This window comes from Schistocerca gregaria, chromosome 5, assembly GCF_023897955.1.
Source record: "Schistocerca gregaria isolate iqSchGreg1 chromosome 5, iqSchGreg1.2, whole genome shotgun sequence".
Lineage (NCBI taxonomy): Eukaryota > Metazoa > Arthropoda > Insecta > Orthoptera > Acrididae > Schistocerca > Schistocerca gregaria.
The window spans coordinates 74237282-74261271 of record NC_064924.1 but is presented as its reverse complement, the minus strand read 5'-3'; the positions used below and the strand labels follow the sequence as shown (position 1 = coordinate 74261271).

Here is a 23990-nt window from a genome sequence, read left to right as displayed (position 1 = left end):
CTACCTTTCTCATGTGACAAAGATGCTTCCATACTGATTTTAAACTATCGTAAGATACGATATTAAGGAACTCAGTTTGAAAAGAGTGCGCCAAGGAAGACTTCCAAAGAGTCTCTGGAAATAACAAAACAGTATGAAGTGACAGAAATGTTGTGAAATACGTCAGGGCATATTGTTTTGTAGCAGTGCACAACGGCAAATTTGTAAACAAAAATTTACCTTTCGTCGCTACAAGAGATGGATGCTTTGTCGAACAGCCTGTGTCTAGTGTGCATGTTTTCGCACCTTTCCACGGCACGGCGCAGCACAGAGTTGCTCTGGTAGCTCCGAACGGCCGCACACGGCGCCTCGGACACGCCGGTTCGGCCCGCGCCCATCTCGCAGATGTTTCTCGTGCTTGTGCTGTCATATGGACCGCGACCCGAGCGGCAGCGAGCGGCAGTCGAGCAAAGTCGGGACAAGTCGGGACGGAAGGGGACAGCCGAGAATGCACCGTGCGAATTACGCAAATATCTGGAAGCGCGACGCGTGTCAGGCAGGTGAGAACGCTTCCCTCGGTCCAGCAGGACACTGCCACACCCCGCGCAGTCCCCCCGCTGCCGGCCGCGCCCAAGCCCTGCGCCGGATAACAATAATAAGGTGCGTCTCCCGCGAGTGTCGGAGGCCGCACGAATCAAACGAATGACAGCCGGTGCAACGAGCAGCTGTGTTGTGCGTGTGGCCCACGTGGCGGCGCGCCTCACTGCGCGTCGCCTTCGAGGTGGAAGGACGTGCTTTGCGTCAAATGCGCCACCGAAAACGGCGATTGCGTGTGTTGGGAGGAGAGGCGAAGCCTTCTTCTGCCGTGCGGCTACAGTATAACGACGCCAACGGCCATACCATGTTGAATACACCGGTTCTCGTCCGATCACCGAAGTTAAGCAACATCGGGCCCGGTTAGTACTTGGATGGGTGACCGCCTGGGAACCCCGGGTGCTGTTGGCTCCCTCTCTTTTTTTAAATTTTACGTCACTACACCTGCCAGCCCTCTTTTCATAAAAACGCTCAGGTGCGACAAAGATGCTTCCACAAGCATTTTAAACTACTGTATTAAACGTAAGATGCGAAATTACAGTAATGAACTCAGTTTGAACAAGAGTGCGCGGAGGAAGAGTGCTAGGAACTCGTTGAAAATAACGAAACACTGCGAATCGACAGATGTGCTCTTGAAATGCGTCAGAGCCTACTGTTTAGTAGGAGCGCTAAATTCCAAAAACTAACTACATTAAAAAAAAAACCTGTTCCCGTCCGACCACCGAAGATAAGCAACAACGTTAGTATTTGGACCGGCGACCGCCTGGGAACTATGGCTGTCTTCATTTCTTGCTTTCTTGTCGCTACCCCTGCCAGCCCTTTTTTCATGCTACCTTTCTCATGTGACAAAGATGCTTCCATACTGATTTTAAACTATCGTAAGATACGATATTAAGGAACTCAGTTTGAAAAGAGTGCGCCAAGGAAGACTTCCAAAGAGTCTCTGGAAATAACAAAACAGTATGAAGTGACAGAAATGTTGTGAAATACGTCAGGGCATATTGTTTTGTAGCAGTGCACAACGGCAAATTTGTAAACAAAAATTTACCTTTCGTCGCTACAAGAGATGGATGCTTTGTCGAACAGCCTGTGTCTAGTGTGCATGTTTTCGCACCTTTCCACGGCACGGCGCAGCACAGAGTTGCTCTGGTAGCTCCGAACGGCCGCACACGGCGCCTCGGACACGCCGGTTCGGCCCGCGCCCATCTCGCAGATGTTTCTCGTGCTTGTGCTGTCATATGGACCGCGACCCGAGCGGCAGCGAGCGGCAGTCGAGCAAAGTCGGGACAAGTCGGGACGGAAGGGGACAGCCGAGAATGCACCGTGCGAATTGCGCAAATATCTGGAAGCGCGACGCGTGTCAGGCAGGTGAGAACGCTTCCCTCGGTCCAGCAGGACACTGCCACACCCCGCGCAGTCCCCCCGCCGCCGGCCGCGCCCAAGCCCTGCGCCGGATAACAATAATAAGGTGCGTCTCCCGCGAGTGTCGGAGGCCGCACGAATCAAACGAATGACAGCCGGTGCAACGAGCAGCTGTGTTGTGCGTGTGGCCCACGTGGCGGCGCGCCTCACTGCGCGTCGCCTTCGAGGTGGAAGGACGTGCTTTGCGTCAAATGCGCCACCGAAAACGGCGATTGCGTGTGTTGGGAGGAGAGGCGAAGCCTTCTTCTGCCGTGCGGCTACAGTATAACGACGCCAACGGCCATACCATGTTGAATACACCGGTTCTCGTCCGATCACCGAAGTTAAGCAACATCGGGCCCGGTTAGTACTTGGATGGGTGACCGCCTGGGAACCCCGGGTGCTGTTGGCTCCCTCTCTTTTTTTAAATTTTACGTCACTACACCTGCCAGCCCTCTTTTCATAAAAACGCTCAGGTGCGACAAAGATGCTTCCACAAGCATTTTAAACTACTGTATTAAACGTAAGATGCGAAATTACAGTAATGAACTCAGTTTGAACAAGAGTGCGCGGAGGAAGAGTGCTAGGAACTCGTTGAAAATAACGAAACACTGCGAATCGACAGATGTGCTCTTGAAATGCGTCAGAGCCTACTGTTTAGTAGGAGCGCTAAATTCCAAAAACTAACTACATTAAAAAAAAACCTGTTCCCGTCCGACCACCGAAGATAAGCAACAACGTTAGTATTTGGACCGGCGACCGCCTGGGAACTATGGCTGTCTTCAGTTCTTGCTTTCTTGTCGCTACCCCTGCCAGCCCTTTTTTCATGCTACCTTTCTCATGTGACAAAGATGCTTCCATACTGATTTTAAACTATCGTAAGATACGATATTAAGGAACTCAGTTTGAAAAGAGTGCGCCAAGGAAGACTTCCAAAGAGTCTCTGGAAATAACAAAACAGTATGAAGTGACAGAAATGTTGTGAAATACGTCAGGGCATATTGTTTTGTAGCAGTGCACAACGGCAAATTTGTAAACAAAAATTTACCTTTCGTCGCTACAAGAGATGGATGCTTTGTCGAACAGCCTGTGTCTAGTGTGCATGTTTTCGCACCTTTCCACGGCACGGCGCAGCACAGAGTTGCTCTGGTAGCTCCGAACGGCCGCACACGGCGCCTCGGACACGCCGGTTCGGCCCGCGCCCATCTCGCAGATGTTTCTCGTGCTTGTGCTGTCATATGGACCGCGACCCGAGCGGCAGCGAGCGGCAGTCGAGCAAAGTCGGGACAAGTCGGGACGGAAGGGGACAGCCGAGAATGCACCGTGCGAATTACGCAAATATCTGGAAGCGCGACGCGTGTCAGGCAGGTGAGAACGCTTCCCTCGGTCCAGCAGGACACTGCCACACCCCGCGCAGTCCCCCCGCCGCCGGCCGCGCCCAAGCCCTGCGCCGGATAACAATAATAAGGTGCGTCTCCCGCGAGTGTCGGAGGCCGCACGAATCAAACGAATGACAGCCGGTGCAACGAGCAGCTGTGTTGTGCGTGTGGCCCACGTGGCGGCGCGCCTCACTGCGCGTCGCCTTCGAGGTGGAAGGACGTGCTTTGCGTCAAATGCGCCACCGAAAACGGCGATTGCGTGTGTTGGGAGGAGAGGCGAAGCCTTCTTCTGCCGTGCGGCTACAGTATAACGACGCCAACGGCCATACCATGTTGAATACACCGGTTCTCGTCCGATCACCGAAGTTAAGCAACATCGGGCCCGGTTAGTACTTGGATGGGTGACCGCCTGGGAACCCCGGGTGCTGTTGGCTCCCTCTCTTTTTTTAAATTTTACGTCACTACACCTGCCAGCCCTCTTTTCATAAAAACGCTCAGGTGCGACAAAGATGCTTCCACAAGCATTTTAAACTACTGTATTAAACGTAAGATGCGAAATTACAGTAATGAACTCAGTTTGAACAAGAGTGCGCGGAGGAAGAGTGCTAGGAACTCGTTGAAAATAACGAAACACTGCGAATCGACAGATGTGCTCTTGAAATGCGTCAGAGCCTACTGTTTAGTAGGAGCGCTAAATTCCAAAAACTAACTACATTAAAAAAAAAACCTGTTCCCGTCCGACCACCGAAGATAAGCAACAACGTTAGTATTTGGACCGGCGACCGCCTGGGAACTATGGCTGTCTTCATTTCTTGCTTTCTTGTCGCTACCCCTGCCAGCCCTTTTTTCATGCTACCTTTCTCATGTGACAAAGATGCTTCCATACTGATTTTAAACTATCGTAAGATACGATATTAAGGAACTCAGTTTGAAAAGAGTGCGCCAAGGAAGACTTCCAAAGAGTCTCTGGAAATAACAAAACAGTATGAAGTGACAGAAATGTTGTGAAATACGTCAGGGCATATTGTTTTGTAGCAGTGCACAACGGCAAATTTGTAAACAAAAATTTACCTTTCGTCGCTACAAGAGATGGATGCTTTGTCGAACAGCCTGTGTCTAGTGTGCATGTTTTCGCACCTTTCCACGGCACGGCGCAGCACAGAGTTGCTCTGGTAGCTCCGAACGGCCGCACACGGCGCCTCGGACACGCCGGTTCGGCCCGCGCCCATCTCGCAGATGTTTCTCGTGCTTGTGCTGTCATATGGACCGCGACCCGAGCGGCAGCGAGCGGCAGTCGAGCAAAGTCGGGACAAGTCGGGACGGAAGGGGACAGCCGAGAATGCACCGTGCGAATTACGCAAATATCTGGAAGCGCGACGCGTGTCAGGCAGGTGAGAACGCTTCCCTCGGTCCAGCAGGACACTGCCACACCCCGCGCAGTCCCCCCGCCGCCGGCCGCGCCCAAGCCCTGCGCCGGATAACAATAATAAGGTGCGTCTCCCGCGAGTGTCGGAGGCCGCACGAATCAAACGAATGACAGCCGGTGCAACGAGCAGCTGTGTTGTGCGTGTGGCCCACGTGGCGGCGCGCCTCACTGCGCGTCGCCTTCGAGGTGGAAGGACGTGCTTTGCGTCAAATGCGCCACCGAAAACGGCGATTGCGTGTGTTGGGAGGAGAGGCGAAGCCTTCTTCTGCCGTGCGGCTACAGTATAACGACGCCAACGGCCATACCATGTTGAATACACCGGTTCTCGTCCGATCACCGAAGTTAAGCAACATCGGGCCCGGTTAGTACTTGGATGGGTGACCGCCTGGGAACCCCGGGTGCTGTTGGCTCCCTCTCTTTTTTTAAATTTTACGTCACTACACCTGCCAGCCCTCTTTTCATAAAAACGCTCAGGTGCGACAAAGATGCTTCCACAAGCATTTTAAACTACTGTATTAAACGTAAGATGCGAAATTACAGTAATGAACTCAGTTTGAACAAGAGTGCGCGGAGGAAGAGTGCTAGGAACTCGTTGAAAATAACGAAACACTGCGAATCGACAGATGTGCTCTTGAAATGCGTCAGAGCCTACTGTTTAGTAGGAGCGCTAAATTCCAAAAACTAACTACATTAAAAAAAAAACCTGTTCCCGTCCGACCACCGAAGATAAGCAACAACGTTAGTATTTGGACCGGCGACCGCCTGGGAACTATGGCTGTCTTCATTTCTTGCTTTCTTGTCGCTACCCCTGCCAGCCCTTTTTTCATGCTACCTTTCTCATGTGACAAAGATGCTTCCATACTGATTTTAAACTATCGTAAGATACGATATTAAGGAACTCAGTTTGAAAAGAGTGCGCCAAGGAAGACTTCCAAAGAGTCTCTGGAAATAACAAAACAGTATGAAGTGACAGAAATGTTGTGAAATACGTCAGGGCATATTGTTTTGTAGCAGTGCACAACGGCAAATTTGTAAACAAAAATTTACCTTTCGTCGCTACAAGAGATGGATGCTTTGTCGAACAGCCTGTGTCTAGTGTGCATGTTTTCGCACCTTTCCACGGCACGGCGCAGCACAGAGTTGCTCTGGTAGCTCCGAACGGCCGCACACGGCGCCTCGGACACGCCGGTTCGGCCCGCGCCCATCTCGCAGATGTTTCTCGTGCTTGTGCTGTCATATGGACCGCGACCCGAGCGGCAGCGAGCGGCAGTCGAGCAAAGTCGGGACAAGTCGGGACGGAAGGGGACAGCCGAGAATGCACCGTGCGAATTACGCAAATATCTGGAAGCGCGACGCGTGTCAGGCAGGTGAGAACGCTTCCCTCGGTCCAGCAGGACACTGCCACACCCCGCGCAGTCCCCCCGCCGCCGGCCGCGCCCAAGCCCTGCGCCGGATAACAATAATAAGGTGCGTCTCCCGCGAGTGTCGGAGGCCGCACGAATCAAACGAATGACAGCCGGTGCAACGAGCAGCTGTGTTGTGCGTGTGGCCCACGTGGCGGCGCGCCTCACTGCGCGTCGCCTTCGAGGTGGAAGGACGTGCTTTGCGTCAAATGCGCCACCGAAAACGGCGATTGCGTGTGTTGGGAGGAGAGGCGAAGCCTTCTTCTGCCGTGCGGCTACAGTATATCGACGCCAACGGCCATACCATGTTGAATACACCGGTTCTCGTCCGATCACCGAAGTTAAGCAACATCGGGCCCGGTTAGTACTTGGATGGGTGACTGCCTGGGAACCCCGGGTGCTGTTGGCTCCCTCTCTTTTTTTAAATTTTACGTCACTACACCTGCCAGCCCTCTTTTCATAAAAACGCTCAGGTGCGACAAAGATGCTTCCACAAGCATTTTAAACTACTGTATTAAACGTAAGATGCGAAATTACAGTAATGAACTCAGTTTGAACAAGAGTGCGCGGAGGAAGAGTGCTAGGAACTCGTTGAAAATAACGAAACACTGCGAATCGACAGATGTGCTCTTGAAATGCGTCAGAGCCTACTGTTTAGTAGGAGCGCTAAATTCCAAAAACTAACTACATTAAAAAAAAAAACCTGTTCCCGTCCGACCACCGAAGATAAGCAACAACGTTAGTATTTGGACCGGCGACCGCCTGGGAACTATGGCTGTCTTCATTTCTTGCTTTCTTGTCGCTACCCCTGCCAGCCCTTTTTTCATGCTACCTTTCTCATGTGACAAAGATGCTTCCATACTGATTTTAAACTATCGTAAGATACGATATTAAGGAACTCAGTTTGAAAAGAGTGCGCCAAGGAAGACTTCCAAAGAGTCTCTGGAAATAACAAAACAGTATGAAGTGACAGAAATGTTGTGAAATACGTCAGGGCATATTGTTTTGTAGCAGTGCACAACGGCAAATTTGTAAACAAAAATTTACCTTTCGTCGCTACAAGAGATGGATGCTTTGTCGAACAGCCTGTGTCTAGTGTGCATGTTTTCGCACCTTTCCACGGCACGGCGCAGCACAGAGTTGCTCTGGTAGCTCCGAACGGCCGCACACGGCGCCTCGGACACGCCGGTTCGGCCCGCGCCCATCTCGCAGATGTTTCTCGTGCTTGTGCTGTCATATGGACCGCGACCCGAGCGGCAGCGAGCGGCAGTCGAGCAAAGTCGGGACAAGTCGGGACGGAAGGGGACAGCCGAGAATGCACCGTGCGAATTACGCAAATATCTGGAAGCGCGACGCGTGTCAGGCAGGTGAGAACGCTTCCCTCGGTCCAGCAGGACACTGCCACACCCCGCGCAGTCCCCCCGCCGCCGGCCGCGCCCAAGCCCTGCGCCGGATAACAATAATAAGGTGCGTCTCCCGCGAGTGTCGGAGGCCGCACGAATCAAACGAATGACAGCCGGTGCAACGAGCAGCTGTGTTGTGCGTGTGGCCCACGTGGCGGCGCGCCTCACTGCGCGTCGCCTTCGAGGTGGAAGGACGTGCTTTGCGTCAAATGCGCCACCGAAAACGGCGATTGCGTGTGTTGGGAGGAGAGGCGAAGCCTTCTTCTGCCGTGCGGCTACAGTATAACGACGCCAACGGCCATACCATGTTGAATACACCGGTTCTCGTCCGATCACCGAAGTTAAGCAACATCGGGCCCGGTTAGTACTTGGATGGGTGACCGCCTGGGAACCCCGGGTGCTGTTGGCTCCCTCTCTTTTTTTAAATTTTACGTCACTACACCTGCCAGCCCTCTTTTCATAAAAACGCTCAGGTGCGACAAAGATGCTTCCACAAGCATTTTAAACTACTGTATTAAACGTAAGATGCGAAATTACAGTAATGAACTCAGTTTGAACAAGAGTGCGCGGAGGAAGAGTGCTAGGAACTCGTTGAAAATAACGAAACACTGCGAATCGACAGATGTGCTCTTGAAATGCGTCAGAGCCTACTGTTTAGTAGGAGCGCTAAATTCCAAAAACTAACTACATTAAAAAAAAAACCTGTTCCCGTCCGACCACCGAAGATAAGCAACAACGTTAGTATTTGGACCGGCGACCGCCTGGGAACTATGGCTGTCTTCATTTCTTGCTTTCTTGTCGCTACCCCTGCCAGCCCTTTTTTCATGCTACCTTTCTCATGTGACAAAGATGCTTCCATACTGATTTTAAACTATCGTAAGATACGATATTAAGGAACTCAGTTTGAAAAGAGTGCGCCAAGGAAGACTTCCAAAGAGTCTCTGGAAATAACAAAACAGTATGAAGTGACAGAAATGTTGTGAAATACGTCAGGGCATATTGTTTTGTAGCAGTGCACAACGGCAAATTTGTAAACAAAAATTTACCTTTCGTCGCTACAAGAGATGGATGCTTTGTCGAACAGCCTGTGTCTAGTGTGCATGTTTTCGCACCTTTCCACGGCACGGCGCAGCACAGAGTTGCTCTGGTAGCTCCGAACGGCCGCACACGGCGCCTCGGACACGCCGGTTCGGCCCGCGCCCATCTCGCAGATGTTTCTCGTGCTTGTGCTGTCATATGGACCGCGACCCGAGCGGCAGCGAGCGGCAGTCGAGCAAAGTCGGGACAAGTCGGGACGGAAGGGGACAGCCGAGAATGCACCGTGCGAATTACGCAAATATCTGGAAGCGCGACGCGTGTCAGGCAGGTGAGAACGCTTCCCTCGGTCCAGCAGGACACTGCCACACCCCGCGCATTCCCCCCGCCGCCGGCCGCGCCCAAGCCCTGCGCCGGATAACAATAATAAGGTGCGTCTCCCGCGAGTGTCGGAGGCCGCACGAATCAAACGAATGACAGCCGGTGCAACGAGCAGCTGTGTTGTGCGTGTGGCCCACGTGGCGGCGCGCCTCACTGCGCGTCGCCTTCGAGGTGGAAGGACGTGCTTTGCGTCAAATGCGCCACCGAAAACGGCGATTGCGTGTGTTGGGAGGAGAGGCGAAGCCTTCTTCTGCCGTGCGGCTACAGTATAACGACGCCAACGGCCATACCATGTTGAATACACCGGTTCTCGTCCGATCACCGAAGTTAAGCAACATCGGGCCCGGTTAGTACTTGGATGGGTGACCGCCTGGGAACCCCGGGTGCTGTTGGCTCCCTCTCTTTTTTTAAATTTTACGTCACTACACCTGCCAGCCCTCTTTTCATAAAAACGCTCAGGTGCGACAAAGATGCTTCCACAAGCATTTTAAACTACTGTATTAAACGTAAGATGCGAAATTACAGTAATGAACTCAGTTTGAACAAGAGTGCGCGGAGGAAGAGTGCTAGGAACTCGTTGAAAATAACGAAACACTGCGAATCGACAGATGTGCTCTTGAAATGCGTCAGAGCCTACTGTTTAGTAGGAGCGCTAAATTCCAAAAACTAACTACATTAAAAAAAAAACCTGTTCCCGTCCGACCACCGAAGATAAGCAACAACGTTAGTATTTGGACCGGCGACCGCCTGGGAACTATGGCTGTCTTCATTTCTTGCTTTCTTGTCGCTACCCCTGCCAGCCCTTTTTTCATGCTACCTTTCTCATGTGACAAAGATGCTTCCATACTGATTTTAAACTATCGTAAGATACGATATTAAGGAACTCAGTTTGAAAAGAGTGCGCCAAGGAAGACTTCCAAAGAGTCTCTGGAAATAACAAAACAGTATGAAGTGACAGAAATGTTGTGAAATACGTCAGGGCATATTGTTTTGTAGCAGTGCACAACGGCAAATTTGTAAACAAAAATTTACCTTTCGTCGCTACAAGAGATGGATGCTTTGTCGAACAGCCTGTGTCTAGTGTGCATGTTTTCGCACCTTTCCACGGCACGGCGCAGCACAGAGTTGCTCTGGTAGCTCCGAACGGCCGCACACGGCGCCTCGGACACGCCGGTTCGGCCCGCGCCCATCTCGCAGATGTTTCTCGTGCTTGTGCTGTCATATGGACCGCGACCCGAGCGGCAGCGAGCGGCAGTCGAGCAAAGTCGGGACAAGTCGGGACGGAAGGGGACAGCCGAGAATGCACCGTGCGAATTACGCAAATATCTGGAAGCGCGACGCGTGTCAGGCAGGTGAGAACGCTTCCCTCGGTCCAGCAGGACACTGCCACACCCCGCGCAGTCCCCCCGCCGCCGGCCGCGCCCAAGCCCTGCGCCGGATAACAATAATAAGGTGCGTCTCCCGCGAGTGTCGGAGGCCGCACGAATCAAACGAATGACAGCCGGTGCAACGAGCAGCTGTGTTGTGCGTGTGGCCCACGTGGCGGCGCGCCTCACTGCGCGTCGCCTTCGAGGTGGAAGGACGTGCTTTGCGTCAAATGCGCCACCGAAAACGGCGATTGCGTGTGTTGGGAGGAGAGGCGAAGCCTTCTTCTGCCGTGCGGCTACAGTATAACGACGCCAACGGCCATACCATGTTGAATACACCGGTTCTCGTCCGATCACCGAAGTTAAGCAACATCGGGCCCGGTTAGTACTTGGATGGGTGACCGCCTGGGAACCCCGGGTGCTGTTGGCTCCCTCTCTTTTTTTAAATTTTACGTCACTACACCTGCCAGCCCTCTTTTCATAAAAACGCTCAGGTGCGACAAAGATGCTTCCACAAGCATTTTAAACTACTGTATTAAACGTAAGATGCGAAATTACAGTAATGAACTCAGTTTGAACAAGAGTGCGCGGAGGAAGAGTGCTAGGAACTCGTTGAAAATAACGAAACACTGCGAATCGACAGATGTGCTCTTGAAATGCGTCAGAGCCTACTGTTTAGTAGGAGCGCTAAATTCCAAAAACTAACTACATTAAAAAAAAAAACCTGTTCCCGTCCGACCACCGAAGATAAGCAACAACGTTAGTATTTGGACCGGCGACCGCCTGGGAACTATGGCTGTCTTCATTTCTTGCTTTCTTGTCGCTACCCCTGCCAGCCCTTTTTTCATGCTACCTTTCTCATGTGACAAAGATGCTTCCATACTGATTTTAAACTATCGTAAGATACGATATTAAGGAACTCAGTTTGAAAAGAGTGCGCCAAGGAAGACTTCCAAAGAGTCTCTGGAAATAACAAAACAGTATGAAGTGACAGAAATGTTGTGAAATACGTCAGGGCATATTGTTTTGTAGCAGTGCACAACGGCAAATTTGTAAACAAAAATTTACCTTTCGTCGCTACAAGAGATGGATGCTTTGTCGAACAGCCTGTGTCTAGTGTGCATGTTTTCGCACCTTTCCACGGCACGGCGCAGCACAGAGTTGCTCTGGTAGCTCCGAACGGCCGCACACGGCGCCTCGGACACGCCGGTTCGGCCCGCGCCCATCTCGCAGATGTTTCTCGTGCTTGTGCTGTCATATGGACCGCGACCCGAGCGGCAGCGAGCGGCAGTCGAGCAAAGTCGGGACAAGTCGGGACGGAAGGGGACAGCCGAGAATGCACCGTGCGAATTACGCAAATATCTGGAAGCGCGACGCGTGTCAGGCAGGTGAGAACGCTTCCCTCGGTCCAGCAGGACACTGCCACACCCCGCGCAGTCCCCCCGCCGCCGGCCGCGCCCAAGCCCTGCGCCGGATAACAATAATAAGGTGCGTCTCCCGCGAGTGTCGGAGGCCGCACGAATCAAACGAATGACAGCCGGTGCAACGAGCAGCTGTGTTGTGCGTGTGGCCCACGTGGCGGCGCGCCTCACTGCGCGTCGCCTTCGAGGTGGAAGGACGTGCTTTGCGTCAAATGCGCCACCGAAAACGGCGATTGCGTGTGTTGGGAGGAGAGGCGAAGCCTTCTTCTGCCGTGCGGCTACAGTATAACGACGCCAACGGCCATACCATGTTGAATACACCGGTTCTCGTCCGATCACCGAAGTTAAGCAACATCGGGCCCGGTTAGTACTTGGATGGGTGACCGCCTGGGAACCCCGGGTGCTGTTGGCTCCCTCTCTTTTTTTAAATTTTACGTCACTACACCTGCCAGCCCTCTTTTCATAAAAACGCTCAGGTGCGACAAAGATGCTTCCACAAGCATTTTAAACTACTGTATTAAACGTAAGATGCGAAATTACAGTAATGAACTCAGTTTGAACAAGAGTGCGCGGAGGAAGAGTGCTAGGAACTCGTTGAAAATAACGAAACACTGCGAATCGACAGATGTGCTCTTGAAATGCGTCAGAGCCTACTGTTTAGTAGGAGCGCTAAATTCCAAAAACTAACTACATTAAAAAAAAACCTGTTCCCGTCCGACCACCGAAGATAAGCAACAACGTTAGTATTTGGACCGGCGACCGCCTGGGAACTATGGCTGTCTTCATTTCTTGCTTTCTTGTCGCTACCCCTGCCAGCCCTTTTTTCATGCTACCTTTCTCATGTGACAAAGATGCTTCCATACTGATTTTAAACTATCGTAAGATACGATATTAAGGAACTCAGTTTGAAAAGAGTGCGCCAAGGAAGACTTCCAAAGAGTCTCTGGAAATAACAAAACAGTATGAAGTGACAGAAATGTTGTGAAATACGTCAGGGCATATTGTTTTGTAGCAGTGCACAACGGCAAATTTGTAAACAAAAATTTACCTTTCGTCGCTACAAGAGATGGATGCTTTGTCGAACAGCCTGTGTCTAGTGTGCATGTTTTCGCACCTTTCCACGGCACGGCGCAGCACAGAGTTGCTCTGGTAGCTCCGAACGGCCGCACACGGCGCCTCGGACACGCCGGTTCGGCCCGCGCCCATCTCGCAGATGTTTCTCGTGCTTGTGCTGTCATATGGACCGCGACCCGAGCGGCAGCGAGCGGCAGTCGAGCAAAGTCGGGACAAGTCGGGACGGAAGGGGACAGCCGAGAATGCACCGTGCGAATTACGCAAATATCTGGAAGCGCGACGCGTGTCAGGCAGGTGAGAACGCTTCCCTCGGTCCAGCAGGACACTGCCACACCCCGCGCAGTCCCCCCGCCGCCGGCCGCGCCCAAGCCCTGCGCCGGATAACAATAATAAGGTGCGTCTCCCGCGAGTGTCGGAGGCCGCACGAATCAAACGAATGACAGCCGGTGCAACGAGCAGCTGTGTTGTGCGTGTGGCCCACGTGGCGGCGCGCCTCACTGCGCGTCGCCTTCGAGGTGGAAGGACGTGCTTTGCGTCAAATGCGCCACCGAAAACGGCGATTGCGTGTGTTGGGAGGAGAGGCGAAGCCTTCTTCTGCCGTGCGGCTACAGTATAACGACGCCAACGGCCATACCATGTTGAATACACCGGTTCTCGTCCGATCACCGAAGTTAAGCAACATCGGGCCCGGTTAGTACTTGGATGGGTGACCGCCTGGGAACCCCGGGTGCTGTTGGCTCCCTCTCTTTTTTTAAATTTTACGTCACTACACCTGCCAGCCCTCTTTTCATAAAAACGCTCAGGTGCGACAAAGATGCTTCCACAAGCATTTTAAACTACTGTATTAAACGTAAGATGCGAAATTACAGTAATGAACTCAGTTTGAACAAGAGTGCGCGGAGGAAGAGTGCTAGGAACTCGTTGAAAATAACGAAACACTGCGAATCGACAGATGTGCTCTTGAAATGCGTCAGAGCCTACTGTTTAGTAGGAGCGCTAAATTCCAAAAACTAACTACATTAAAAAAAAACCTGTTCCCGTCCGACCACCGAAGATAAGCAACAACGTTAGTATTTGGACCGGCGACCGCCTGGGAACTATGGCTGTCTTCATTTCTTGCTTTCTTGTCGCTACCCCTGCCAGCCCTTTTTTCATGCTACCTTTCTCATGTGACAAAGATGCTTCCATACTGATTTTAAACTATCGTAAGATACGATATTAAGGAACTCAGTTTGAAAAGAGTGCGCCAAGGAAGACTTCCAAAGAGTCTCTGGAAATAACAAAACAGTATGAAGTGACAGAAATGTTGTGAAATACGTCAGGGCATATTGTTTTGTAGCAGTGCACAACGGCAAATTTGTAAACAAAAATTTACCTTTCGTCGCTACAAGAGATGGATGCTTTGTCGAACAGCCTGTGTCTAGTGTGCATGTTTTCGCACCTTTCCACGGCACGGCGCAGCACAGAGTTGCTCTGGTAGCTCCGAACGGCCGCACACGGCGCCTCGGACACGCCGGTTCGGCCCGCGCCCATCTCGCAGATGTTTCTCGTGCTTGTGCTGTCATATGGACCGCGACCCGAGCGGCAGCGAGCGGCAGTCGAGCAAAGTCGGGACAAGTCGGGACGGAAGGGGACAGCCGAGAATGCACCGTGCGAATTACGCAAATATCTGGAAGCGCGACGCGTGTCAGGCAGGTGAGAACGCTTCCCTCGGTCCAGCAGGACACTGCCACACCCCGCGCAGTCCCCCCGCCGCCGGCCGCGCCCAAGCCCTGCGCCGGATAACAATAATAAGGTGCGTCTCCCGCGAGTGTCGGAGGCCGCACGAATCAAACGAATGACAGCCGGTGCAACGAGCAGCTGTGTTGTGCGTGTGGCCCACGTGGCGGCGCGCCTCACTGCGCGTCGCCTTCGAGGTGGAAGGACGTGCTTTGCGTCAAATGCGCCACCGAAAACGGCGATTGCGTGTGTTGGGAGGAGAGGCGAAGCCTTCTTCTGCCGTGCGGCTACAGTATAACGACGCCAACGGCCATACCATGTTGAATACACCGGTTCTCGTCCGATCACCGAAGTTAAGCAACATCGGGCCCGGTTAGTACTTGGATGGGTGACCGCCTGGGAACCCCGGGTGCTGTTGGCTCCCTCTCTTTTTTTAAATTTTACGTCACTACACCTGCCAGCCCTCTTTTCATAAAAACGCTCAGGTGCGACAAAGATGCTTCCACAAGCATTTTAAACTACTGTATTAAACGTAAGATGCGAAATTACAGTAATGAACTCAGTTTGAACAAGAGTGCGCGGAGGAAGAGTGCTAGGAACTCGTTGAAAATAACGAAACACTGCGAATCGACAGATGTGCTCTTGAAATGCGTCAGAGCCTACTGTTTAGTAGGAGCGCTAAATTCCAAAAACTAACTACATTAAAAAAAAACCTGTTCCCGTCCGACCACCGAAGATAAGCAACAACGTTAGTATTTGGACCGGCGACCGCCTGGGAACTATGGCTGTCTTCAGTTCTTGCTTTCTTGTCGCTACCCCTGCCAGCCCTTTTTTCATGCTACCTTTCTCATGTGACAAAGATGCTTCCATACTGATTTTAAACTATCGTAAGATACGATATTAAGGAACTCAGTTTGAAAAGAGTGCGCCAAGGAAGACTTCCAAAGAGTCTCTGGAAATAACAAAACAGTATGAAGTGACAGAAATGTTGTGAAATACGTCAGGGCATATTGTTTTGTAGCAGTGCACAACGGCAAATTTGTAAACAAAAATTTACCTTTCGTCGCTACAAGAGATGGATGCTTTGTCGAACAGCCTGTGTCTAGTGTGCATGTTTTCGCACCTTTCCACGGCACGGCGCAGCACAGAGTTGCTCTGGTAGCTCCGAACGGCCGCACACGGCGCCTCGGACACGCCGGTTCGGCCCGCGCCCATCTCGCAGATGTTTCTCGTGCTTGTGCTGTCATATGGACCGCGACCCGAGCGGCAGCGAGCGGCAGTCGAGCAAAGTCGGGACAAGTCGGGACGGAAGGGGACAGCCGAGAATGCACCGTGCGAATTGCGCAAATATCTGGAAGCGCGACGCGTGTCAGGCAGGTGAGAACGCTTCCCTCGGTCCAGCAGGACACTGCCACACCCCGCGCAGTCCCCCCGCCGCCGGCCGCGCCCAAGCCCTGCGCCGGATAACAATAATAAGGTGCGTCTCCCGCGAGTGTCGGAGGCCGCACGAATCAAACGAATGACAGCCGGTGCAACGAGCAGCTGTGTTGTGCGTGTGGCCCACGTGGCGGCGCGCCTCACTGCGCGTCGCCTTCGAGGTGGAAGGACGTGCTTTGCGTCAAATGCGCCACCGAAAACGGCGATTGCGTGTGTTGGGAGGAGAGGCGAAGCCTTCTTCTGCCGTGCGGCTACAGTATAACGACGCCAACGGCCATACCATGTTGAATACACCGGTTCTCGTCCGATCACCGAAGTTAAGCAACATCGGGCCCGGTTAGTACTTGGATGGGTGACCGCCTGGGAACCCCGGGTGCTGTTGGCTCCCTCTCTTTTTTTAAATTTTACGTCACTACACCTGCCAGCCCTCTTTTCATAAAAACGCTCAGGTGCGACAAAGATGCTTCCACAAGCATTTTAAACTACTGTATTAAACGTAAGATGCGAAATTACAGTAATGAACTCAGTTTGAACAAGAGTGCGCGGAGGAAGAGTGCTAGGAACTCGTTGAAAATAACGAAACACTGCGAATCGACAGATGTGCTCTTGAAATGCGTCAGAGCCTACTGTTTAGTAGGAGCGCTAAATTCCAAAAACTAACTACATTAAAAAAAAACCTGTTCCCGTCCGACCACCGAAGATAAGCAACAACGTTAGTATTTGGACCGGCGACCGCCTGGGAACTATGGCTGTCTTCATTTCTTGCTTTCTTGTCGCTACCCCTGCCAGCCCTTTTTTCATGCTACCTTTCTCATGTGACAAAGATGCTTCCATACTGATTTTAAACTATCGTAAGATACGATATTAAGGAACTCAGTTTGAACACGCGATCTAGTGTAAGACTTCCAAAGAGTCTCTGGAAATAACAAAACAGTATGAAGTGACAGAAATGTTGTGAAATACGTCAGGGCATATTGTTTTGTAGCAGTGCACAACGGCAAATTTGTAAACAAAAATTTACCTTTCGTCGCTACAAGAGATGGATGCTTTGTCGAACAGCCTGTGTCTAGTGTGCATGTTTTCGCACCTTTCCACGGCACGGCGCAGCACAGAGTTGCTCTGGTAGCTCCGAACGGCCGCACACGGCGCCTCGGACACGCCGGTTCGGCCCGCGCCCATCTCGCAGATGTTTCTCGTGCTTGTGCTGTCATATGGACCGCGACCCGAGCGGCAGCGAGCGGCAGTCGAGCAAAGTCGGGACAAGTCGGGACGGAAGGGGACAGCCGAGAATGCACCGTGCGAATTACGCAAATATCTGGAAGCGCGACGCGTGTCAGGCAGGTGAGAACGCTTCCCTCGGTCCAGCAGGACACTGCCACACCCCGCGCAGTCCCCCCGCCGCCGGCCGCGCCCAAGCCCTGCGCCGGATAACAATAATAAGGTGCGTCTCCCGCGAGTGTCGGAGGCCGCACGAATCAAACGAATGACAGCCGGTGCAACGAGCAGCTGTGTTGTGCGTGTGGCCCACGTGGCGGCGCGCCTCACTGCGCGTCGCCTTCGAGGTGGAAGGACGTGCTTTGCGTCAAATGCGCCACCGAAAACGGCGATTGCGTGTGTTGGGAGGAGAGGCGAAGCCTTCTTCTGCCGTGCGGCTACAGTATAACGACGCCAACGGCCATGCCATGTTGAATACACCGGTTCTCGTCCGATCACCGAAGTTAAGCAACATCGGGCCCGGTTAGTACTTGGATGGGTGACCGCCTGGGAACCCCGGGTGCTGTTGGCTCCCTCTCTTTTTTTAAATTTTACGTCACTACACCTGCCAGCCCTCTTTTCATAAAAACGCTCAGGTGCGACAAAGATGCTTCCACAAGCATTTTAAACTACTGTATTAAACGTAAGATGCGAAATTACAGTAATGAACTCAGTTTGAACAAGAGTGCGCGGAGGAAGAGTGCTAGGAACTCGTTGAAAATAACGAAACACTGCGAATCGACAGATGTGCTCTTGAAATGCGTCAGAGCCTACTGTTTAGTAGGAGCGCTAAATTCCAAAAACTAACTACATTAAAAAAAAACCTGTTCCCGTCCGACCACCGAAGATAAGCAACAACGTTAGTATTTGGACCGGCGACCGCCTGGGAACTATGGCTGTCTTCAGTTCTTGCTTTCTTGTCGCTACCCCTGCCAGCCCTTTTTTCATGCTACCTTTCTCATGTGACAAAGATGCTTCCATACTGATTTTAAACTATCGTAAGATACGATATTAAGGAACTCAGTTTGAAAAGAGTGCGCCAAGGAAGACTTCCAAAGAGTCTCTGGAAATAACAAAACAGTATGAAGTGACAGAAATGTTGTGAAATACGTCAGGGCATATTGTTTTGTAGCAGTGCACAACGGCAAATTTGTAAACAAAAATTTACCTTTCGTCGCTACAAGAGATGGATGCTTTGTCGAACAGCCTGTGTCTAGTGTGCATGTTTTCGCACCTTTCCACGGCACGGCGCAGCACAGAGTTGCTCTGGTAGCTCCGAACGGCCGCACACGGCGCCTCGGACACGCCGGTTCGGCCCGCGCCCATCTCGCAGATGTTTCTCGTGCTTGTGCTGTCATATGGACCGCGACCCGAGCGGCAGCGAGCGGCAGTCGAGCAAAGTCGGGACAAGTCGGGACGGAAGGGGACAGCCGAGAATGCACCGTGCGAATTACGCAAATATCTGGAAGCGCGACGCGTGTCAGGCAGGTGAGAACGCTTCCCTCGGTCCAGCAGGACACTGCCACACCCCGCGCATTCCCCCCGCCGCCGGCCGCGCCTAAGCCCTGCGCCGGATAACAATAATAAGGTGCGTCTCCCGCGAGTGTCGGAGGCCGCACGAATCAAACGAATGACAGCCGGTGCAACGAGCAGCTGTGTTGTGCGTGTGGCCCACGTGGCGGCGCGCCTCACTGCGCGTCGCCTTCGAGGTGGAAGGACGTGCTTTGCGTCAAATGCGCCACCGAAAACGGCGATTGCGTGTGTTGGGAGGAGAGGCGAAGCCTTCTTCTGCCGTGCGGCTACAGTATAACGACGCCAACGGCCATACCATGTTGAATACACCGGTTCTCGTCCGATCACCGAAGTTAAGCAACATCGGGCCCGGTTAGTACTTGGATGGGTGACCGCCTGGGAACCCCGGGTGCTGTTGGCTCCCTCTCTTTTTTTAAATTTTACGTCACTACACCTGCCAGCCCTCTTTTCATAAAAACGCTCAGGTGCGACAAAGATGCTTCCACAAGCATTTTAAACTACTGTATTAAACGTAAGATGCGAAATTACAGTAATGAACTCAGTTTGAACAAGAGTGCGCGGAGGAAGAGTGCTAGGAACTCGTTGAAAATAACGAAACACTGCGAATCGACAGATGTGCTCTTGAAATGCGTCAGAGCCTACTGTTTAGTAGGAGCGCTAAATTCCAAAAACTAACTACATTAAAAAAAAAACCTGTTCCCGTCCGACCACCGAAGATAAGCAACAACGTTAGTATTTGGACCGGCGACCGCCTGGGAACTATGGCTGTCTTCATTTCTTGCTTTCTTGTCGCTACCCCTGCCAGCCCTTTTTTCATGCTACCTTTCTCATGTGACAAAGATGCTTCCATACTGATTTTAAACTATCGTAAGATACGATATTAAGGAACTCAGTTTGAAAAGAGTGCGCCAAGGAAGACTTCCAAAGAGTCTCTGGAAATAACAAAACAGTATGAAGTGACAGAAATGTTGTGAAATACGTCAGGGCATATTGTTTTGTAGCAGTGCACAACGGCAAATTTGTAAACAAAAATTTACCTTTCGTCGCTACAAGAGATGGATGCTTTGTCGAACAGCCTGTGTCTAGTGTGCATGTTTTCGCACCTTTCCACGGCACGGCGCAGCACAGAGTTGCTCTGGTAGCTCCGAACGGCCGCACACGGCGCCTCGGACACGCCGGTTCGGCCCGCGCCCATCTCGCAGATGTTTCTCGTGCTTGTGCTGTCATATGGACCGCGACCCGAGCGGCAGCGAGCGGCAGTCGAGCAAAGTCGGGACAAGTCGGGACGGAAGGGGACAGCCGAGAATGCACCGTGCGAATTACGCAAATATCTGGAAGCGCGACGCGTGTCAGGCAGGTGAGAACGCTTCCCTCGGTCCAGCAGGACACTGCCACACCCCGCGCAGTCCCCCCGCTGCCGGCCGCGCCCAAGCCCTGCGCCGGATAACAATAATAAGGTGCGTCTCCCGCGAGTGTCGGAGGCCGCACGAATCAAACGAATGACAGCCGGTGCAACGAGCAGCTGTGTTGTGCGTGTGGCCCACGTGGCGGCGCGCCTCACTGCGCGTCGCCTTCGAGGTGGAAGGACGTGCTTTGCGTCAAATGCGCCACCGAAAACGGCGATTGCGTGTGTTGGGAGGAGAGGCGAAGCCTTCTTCTGCCGTGCGGCTACAGTATAACGACGCCAATGGCCATACCATGTTGAATACACCGGTTCTCGTCCGATCACCGAAGTTAAGCAACATCGGGCCCGGTTAGTACTTGGATGGGTGACCGCCTGGGAACCCCGGGTGCTGTTGGCTCCCTCTCTTTTTTTAAATTTTACGTCACTACACCTGCCAGCCCTCTTTTCATAAAAACGCTCAGGTGCGACAAAGATGCTTCCACAAGCATTTTAAACTACTGTATTAAACGTAAGATGCGAAATTACAGTAATGAACTCAGTTTGAACAAGAGTGCGCGGAGGAAGAGTGCTAGGAACTCGTTGAAAATAACGAAACACTGCGAATCGACAGATGTGCTCTTGAAATGCGTCAGAGCCTACTGTTTAGTAGGAGCGCTAAATTCCAAAAACTAACTACATTAAAAAAAAAACCTGTTCCCGTCCGACCACCGAAGATAAGCAACAACGTTAGTATTTGGACCGGCGACCGCCTGGGAACTATGGCTGTCTTCATTTCTTGCTTTCTTGTCGCTACCCCTGCCAGCCCTTTTTTCATGCTACCTTTCTCATGTGACAAAGATGCTTCCATACTGATTTTAAACTATCGTAAGATACGATATTAAGGAACTCAGTTTGAAAAGAGTGCGCCAAGGAAGACTTCCAAAGAGTCTCTGGAAATAACAAAACAGTATGAAGTGACAGAAATGTTGTGAAATACGTCAGGGCATATTGTTTTGTAGCAGTGCACAACGGCAAATTTGTAAACAAAAATTTACCTTTCGTCGCTACAAGAGATGGATGCTTTGTCGAACAGCCTGTGTCTAGTGTGCATGTTTTCGCACCTTTCCACGGCACGGCGCAGCACAGAGTTGCTCTGGTAGCTCCGAACGGCCGCACACGGCGCCTCGGACACGCCGGTTCGGCCCGCGCCCATCTCGCAGATGTTTCTCGTGCTTGTGCTGTCATATGGACCGCGACCCGAGCGGCAGCGAGCGGCAGTCGAGCAAAGTCGGGACAAGTCGGGACGGAAGGGGACAGCCGAGAATGCACCGTGCGAATTACGCAAATATCTGGAAGCGCGACGCGTGTCAGGCAGGTGAGAACGCTTCCCTCGGTCCAGCAGGACACTGCCACACCCCGCGCAGTCCCCCCGCCGCCGGCCGCGCCCAAGCCCTGCGCCGGATAACAATAATAAGGTGCGTCTCCCGCGAGTGTCGGAGGCCGCACGAATCAAACGAATGACAGCCGGTGCAACGAGCAGCTGTGTTGTGCGTGTGGCCCACGTGGCGGCGCGCCTCACTGCGCGTCGCCTTCGAGGTGGAAGACGTGCTTTGCGTCAAATGCGCCACCGAAAACGGCGATTGCGTGTGTTGGGAGGAGAGGCGAAGCCTTCTTCTGCCGTGCGGCTACAGTATAACGACGCCAACGGCCATACCATGTTGAATACACCGGTTCTCGTCCGATCACCGAAGTTAAGCAACATCGGGCCCGGTTAGTACTTGGATGGGTGACCGCCTGGGAACCCCGGGTGCTGTTGGCTCCCTCTCTTTTTTTAAATTTTACGTCACTACACCTGCCAGCCCTCTTTTCATAAAAACGCTCAGGTGCGACACAGATGCTTCCACAAGCATTTTAAACTACTGTATTAAACGTAAGATGCGAAATTACAGTAATGAACTCAGTTTGAACAAGAGTGCGCGGAGGAAGAGTGCTAGGAACTCGTTGAAAATAACGAAACACTGCGAATCGACAGATGTGCTCTTGAAATGCGTCAGAGCCTACTGTTTAGTAGGAGCGCTAAATTCCAAAAACTAACTACATTAAAAAAAAACCTGTTCCCGTCCGACCACCGAAGATAAGCAACAACGTTAGTATTTGGACCGGCGACCGCCTGGGAACTATGGCTGTCTTCAGTTCTTGCTTTCTTGTCGCTACCCCTGCCAGCCCTTTTTTCATGCTACCTTTCTCATGTGACAAAGATGCTTCCATACTGATTTTAAACTATCGTAAGATACGATATTAAGGAACTCAGTTTGAAAAGAGTGCGCCAAGGAAGACTTCCAAAGAGTCTCTGGAAATAACAAAACAGTATGAAGTGACAGAAATGTTGTGAAATACGTCAGGGCATATTGTTTTGTAGCAGTGCACAACGGCAAATTTGTAAACAAAAATTTACCTTTCGTCGCTACAAGAGATGGATGCTTTGTCGAACAGCCTGTGTCTAGTGTGCATGTTTTCGCACCTTTCCACGGCACGGCGCAGCACAGAGTTGCTCTGGTAGCTCCGAACGGCCGCACACGGCGCCTCGGACACGCCGGTTCGGCCCGCGCCCATCTCGCAGATGTTTCTCGTGCTTGTGCTGTCATATGGACCGCGACCCGAGCGGCAGCGAGCGGCAGTCGAGCAAAGTCGGGACAAGTCGGGACGGAAGGGGACAGCCGAGAATGCACCGTGCGAATTACGCAAATATCTGGAAGCGCGACGCGTGTCAGGCAGGTGAGAACGCTTCCCTCGGTCCAGCAGGACACTGCCACACCCCGCGCATTCCAACCGCCGCCGGCCGCGCCTAAGCCCTGCGCCGGATAACAATAATAAGGTGCGTCTCCCGCGAGTGTCGGAGGCCGCACGAATCAAACGAATGACAGCCGGTGCAACGAGCAGCTGTGTTGTGCGTGTGGCCCACGTGGCGGCGCGCCTCACTGCGCGTCGCCTTCGAGGTGGAAGGACGTGCTTTGCGTCAAATGCGCCACCGAAAACGGCGATTGCGTGTGTTGGGAGGAGAGGCGAAGCCTTCTTCTGCCGTGCGGCTACAGTATAACGACGCCAACGGCCATACCATGTTGAATACACCGGTTCTCGTCCGATCACCGAAGTTAAGCAACATCGGGCCCAGTTAGTACTTGGATGGGTGACCGCCTGGGAACCCCGGGTGCTGTTGGCTCCCTCTCTTTTTTTAAATTTTACGTCACTACACCTGCCAGCCCTCTTTTCATAAAAACGCTCAGGTGCGACAAAGATGCTTCCACAAGCATTTTAAACTACTGTATTAAACGTAAGATGCGAAATTACAGTAATGAACTCAGTTTGAACAAGAGTGCGCGGAGGAAGAGTGCTAGGAACTCGTTGAAAATAACGAAACACTGCGAATCGACAGATGTGCTCTTGAAATGCGTCAGAGCCTACTGTTTAGTAGGAGCGCTAAATTCCAAAAACTAACTACATTAAAAAAAAAACCTGTTCCCGTCCGACCACCGAAGATAAGCAACAACGTTAGTATTTGGACCGGCGACCGCCTGGGAACTATGGCTGTCTTCATTTCTTGCTTTCTTGTCGCTACCCCTGCCAGCCCTTTTTTCATGCTACCTTTCTCATGTGACAAAGATGCTTCCATACTGATTTTAAACTATCGTAAGATACGATATTAAGGAACTCAGTTTGAAAAGAGTGCGCCAAGGAAGACTTCCAAAGAGTCTCTGGAAATAACAAAACAGTATGAAGTGACAGAAATGTTGTGAAATACG

General features: G+C 52.1%; 17 non-coding genes across 17 annotated transcripts; all 17 read left to right on the top strand.

Moving 5' to 3' along the window:
* Window positions 1-865: 865 nt before the first annotated feature.
* On the top strand, window positions 866-984 carry LOC126273774 (5S ribosomal RNA). Its single transcript, XR_007549614.1, has one exon. It is a non-coding gene; the product is annotated as a 5S ribosomal RNA (ribosomal RNA).
* Window positions 985-2267: 1283 nt separating this feature from the next.
* On the top strand, window positions 2268-2386 carry LOC126273772 (5S ribosomal RNA). The gene has a single exon (XR_007549612.1). It is a non-coding gene; the product is annotated as a 5S ribosomal RNA (ribosomal RNA).
* Window positions 2387-3668: 1282 nt separating this feature from the next.
* Window positions 3669-3787, top strand: LOC126273771 (5S ribosomal RNA). Its single transcript, XR_007549611.1, has one exon. It is a non-coding gene; the product is annotated as a 5S ribosomal RNA (ribosomal RNA).
* Window positions 3788-5070: 1283 nt separating this feature from the next.
* LOC126273770 (5S ribosomal RNA) lies at window positions 5071-5189 on the top strand. The gene has a single exon (XR_007549610.1). It is a non-coding gene; the product is annotated as a 5S ribosomal RNA (ribosomal RNA).
* Window positions 5190-6472: 1283 nt separating this feature from the next.
* LOC126274067 (5S ribosomal RNA) lies at window positions 6473-6591 on the top strand. Its single transcript, XR_007549897.1, has one exon. It is a non-coding gene; the product is annotated as a 5S ribosomal RNA (ribosomal RNA).
* Window positions 6592-7875: 1284 nt separating this feature from the next.
* On the top strand, window positions 7876-7994 carry LOC126273769 (5S ribosomal RNA). The gene has a single exon (XR_007549609.1). It is a non-coding gene; the product is annotated as a 5S ribosomal RNA (ribosomal RNA).
* Window positions 7995-9277: 1283 nt separating this feature from the next.
* On the top strand, window positions 9278-9396 carry LOC126273767 (5S ribosomal RNA). Its single transcript, XR_007549608.1, has one exon. It is a non-coding gene; the product is annotated as a 5S ribosomal RNA (ribosomal RNA).
* A 1283-nt stretch (window positions 9397-10679) lies between these two features.
* On the top strand, window positions 10680-10798 carry LOC126273765 (5S ribosomal RNA). The gene has a single exon (XR_007549606.1). It is a non-coding gene; the product is annotated as a 5S ribosomal RNA (ribosomal RNA).
* A 1284-nt stretch (window positions 10799-12082) lies between these two features.
* LOC126273764 (5S ribosomal RNA) lies at window positions 12083-12201 on the top strand. The gene has a single exon (XR_007549605.1). It is a non-coding gene; the product is annotated as a 5S ribosomal RNA (ribosomal RNA).
* Window positions 12202-13483: 1282 nt separating this feature from the next.
* LOC126273763 (5S ribosomal RNA) lies at window positions 13484-13602 on the top strand. Its single transcript, XR_007549604.1, has one exon. It is a non-coding gene; the product is annotated as a 5S ribosomal RNA (ribosomal RNA).
* A 1282-nt stretch (window positions 13603-14884) lies between these two features.
* On the top strand, window positions 14885-15003 carry LOC126273762 (5S ribosomal RNA). Its single transcript, XR_007549603.1, has one exon. It is a non-coding gene; the product is annotated as a 5S ribosomal RNA (ribosomal RNA).
* Window positions 15004-16285: 1282 nt separating this feature from the next.
* Window positions 16286-16404, top strand: LOC126273761 (5S ribosomal RNA). Its single transcript, XR_007549602.1, has one exon. It is a non-coding gene; the product is annotated as a 5S ribosomal RNA (ribosomal RNA).
* Window positions 16405-17686: 1282 nt separating this feature from the next.
* On the top strand, window positions 17687-17805 carry LOC126274047 (5S ribosomal RNA). Its single transcript, XR_007549877.1, has one exon. It is a non-coding gene; the product is annotated as a 5S ribosomal RNA (ribosomal RNA).
* A 1282-nt stretch (window positions 17806-19087) lies between these two features.
* LOC126273759 (5S ribosomal RNA) lies at window positions 19088-19206 on the top strand. Its single transcript, XR_007549600.1, has one exon. It is a non-coding gene; the product is annotated as a 5S ribosomal RNA (ribosomal RNA).
* A 1283-nt stretch (window positions 19207-20489) lies between these two features.
* Window positions 20490-20608, top strand: LOC126273921 (5S ribosomal RNA). The gene has a single exon (XR_007549755.1). It is a non-coding gene; the product is annotated as a 5S ribosomal RNA (ribosomal RNA).
* Window positions 20609-21890: 1282 nt separating this feature from the next.
* LOC126273758 (5S ribosomal RNA) lies at window positions 21891-22009 on the top strand. Its single transcript, XR_007549599.1, has one exon. It is a non-coding gene; the product is annotated as a 5S ribosomal RNA (ribosomal RNA).
* Window positions 22010-23291: 1282 nt separating this feature from the next.
* On the top strand, window positions 23292-23410 carry LOC126274131 (5S ribosomal RNA). The gene has a single exon (XR_007549958.1). It is a non-coding gene; the product is annotated as a 5S ribosomal RNA (ribosomal RNA).
* The last annotated feature ends 580 nt before the right edge of the window (window positions 23411-23990 follow it).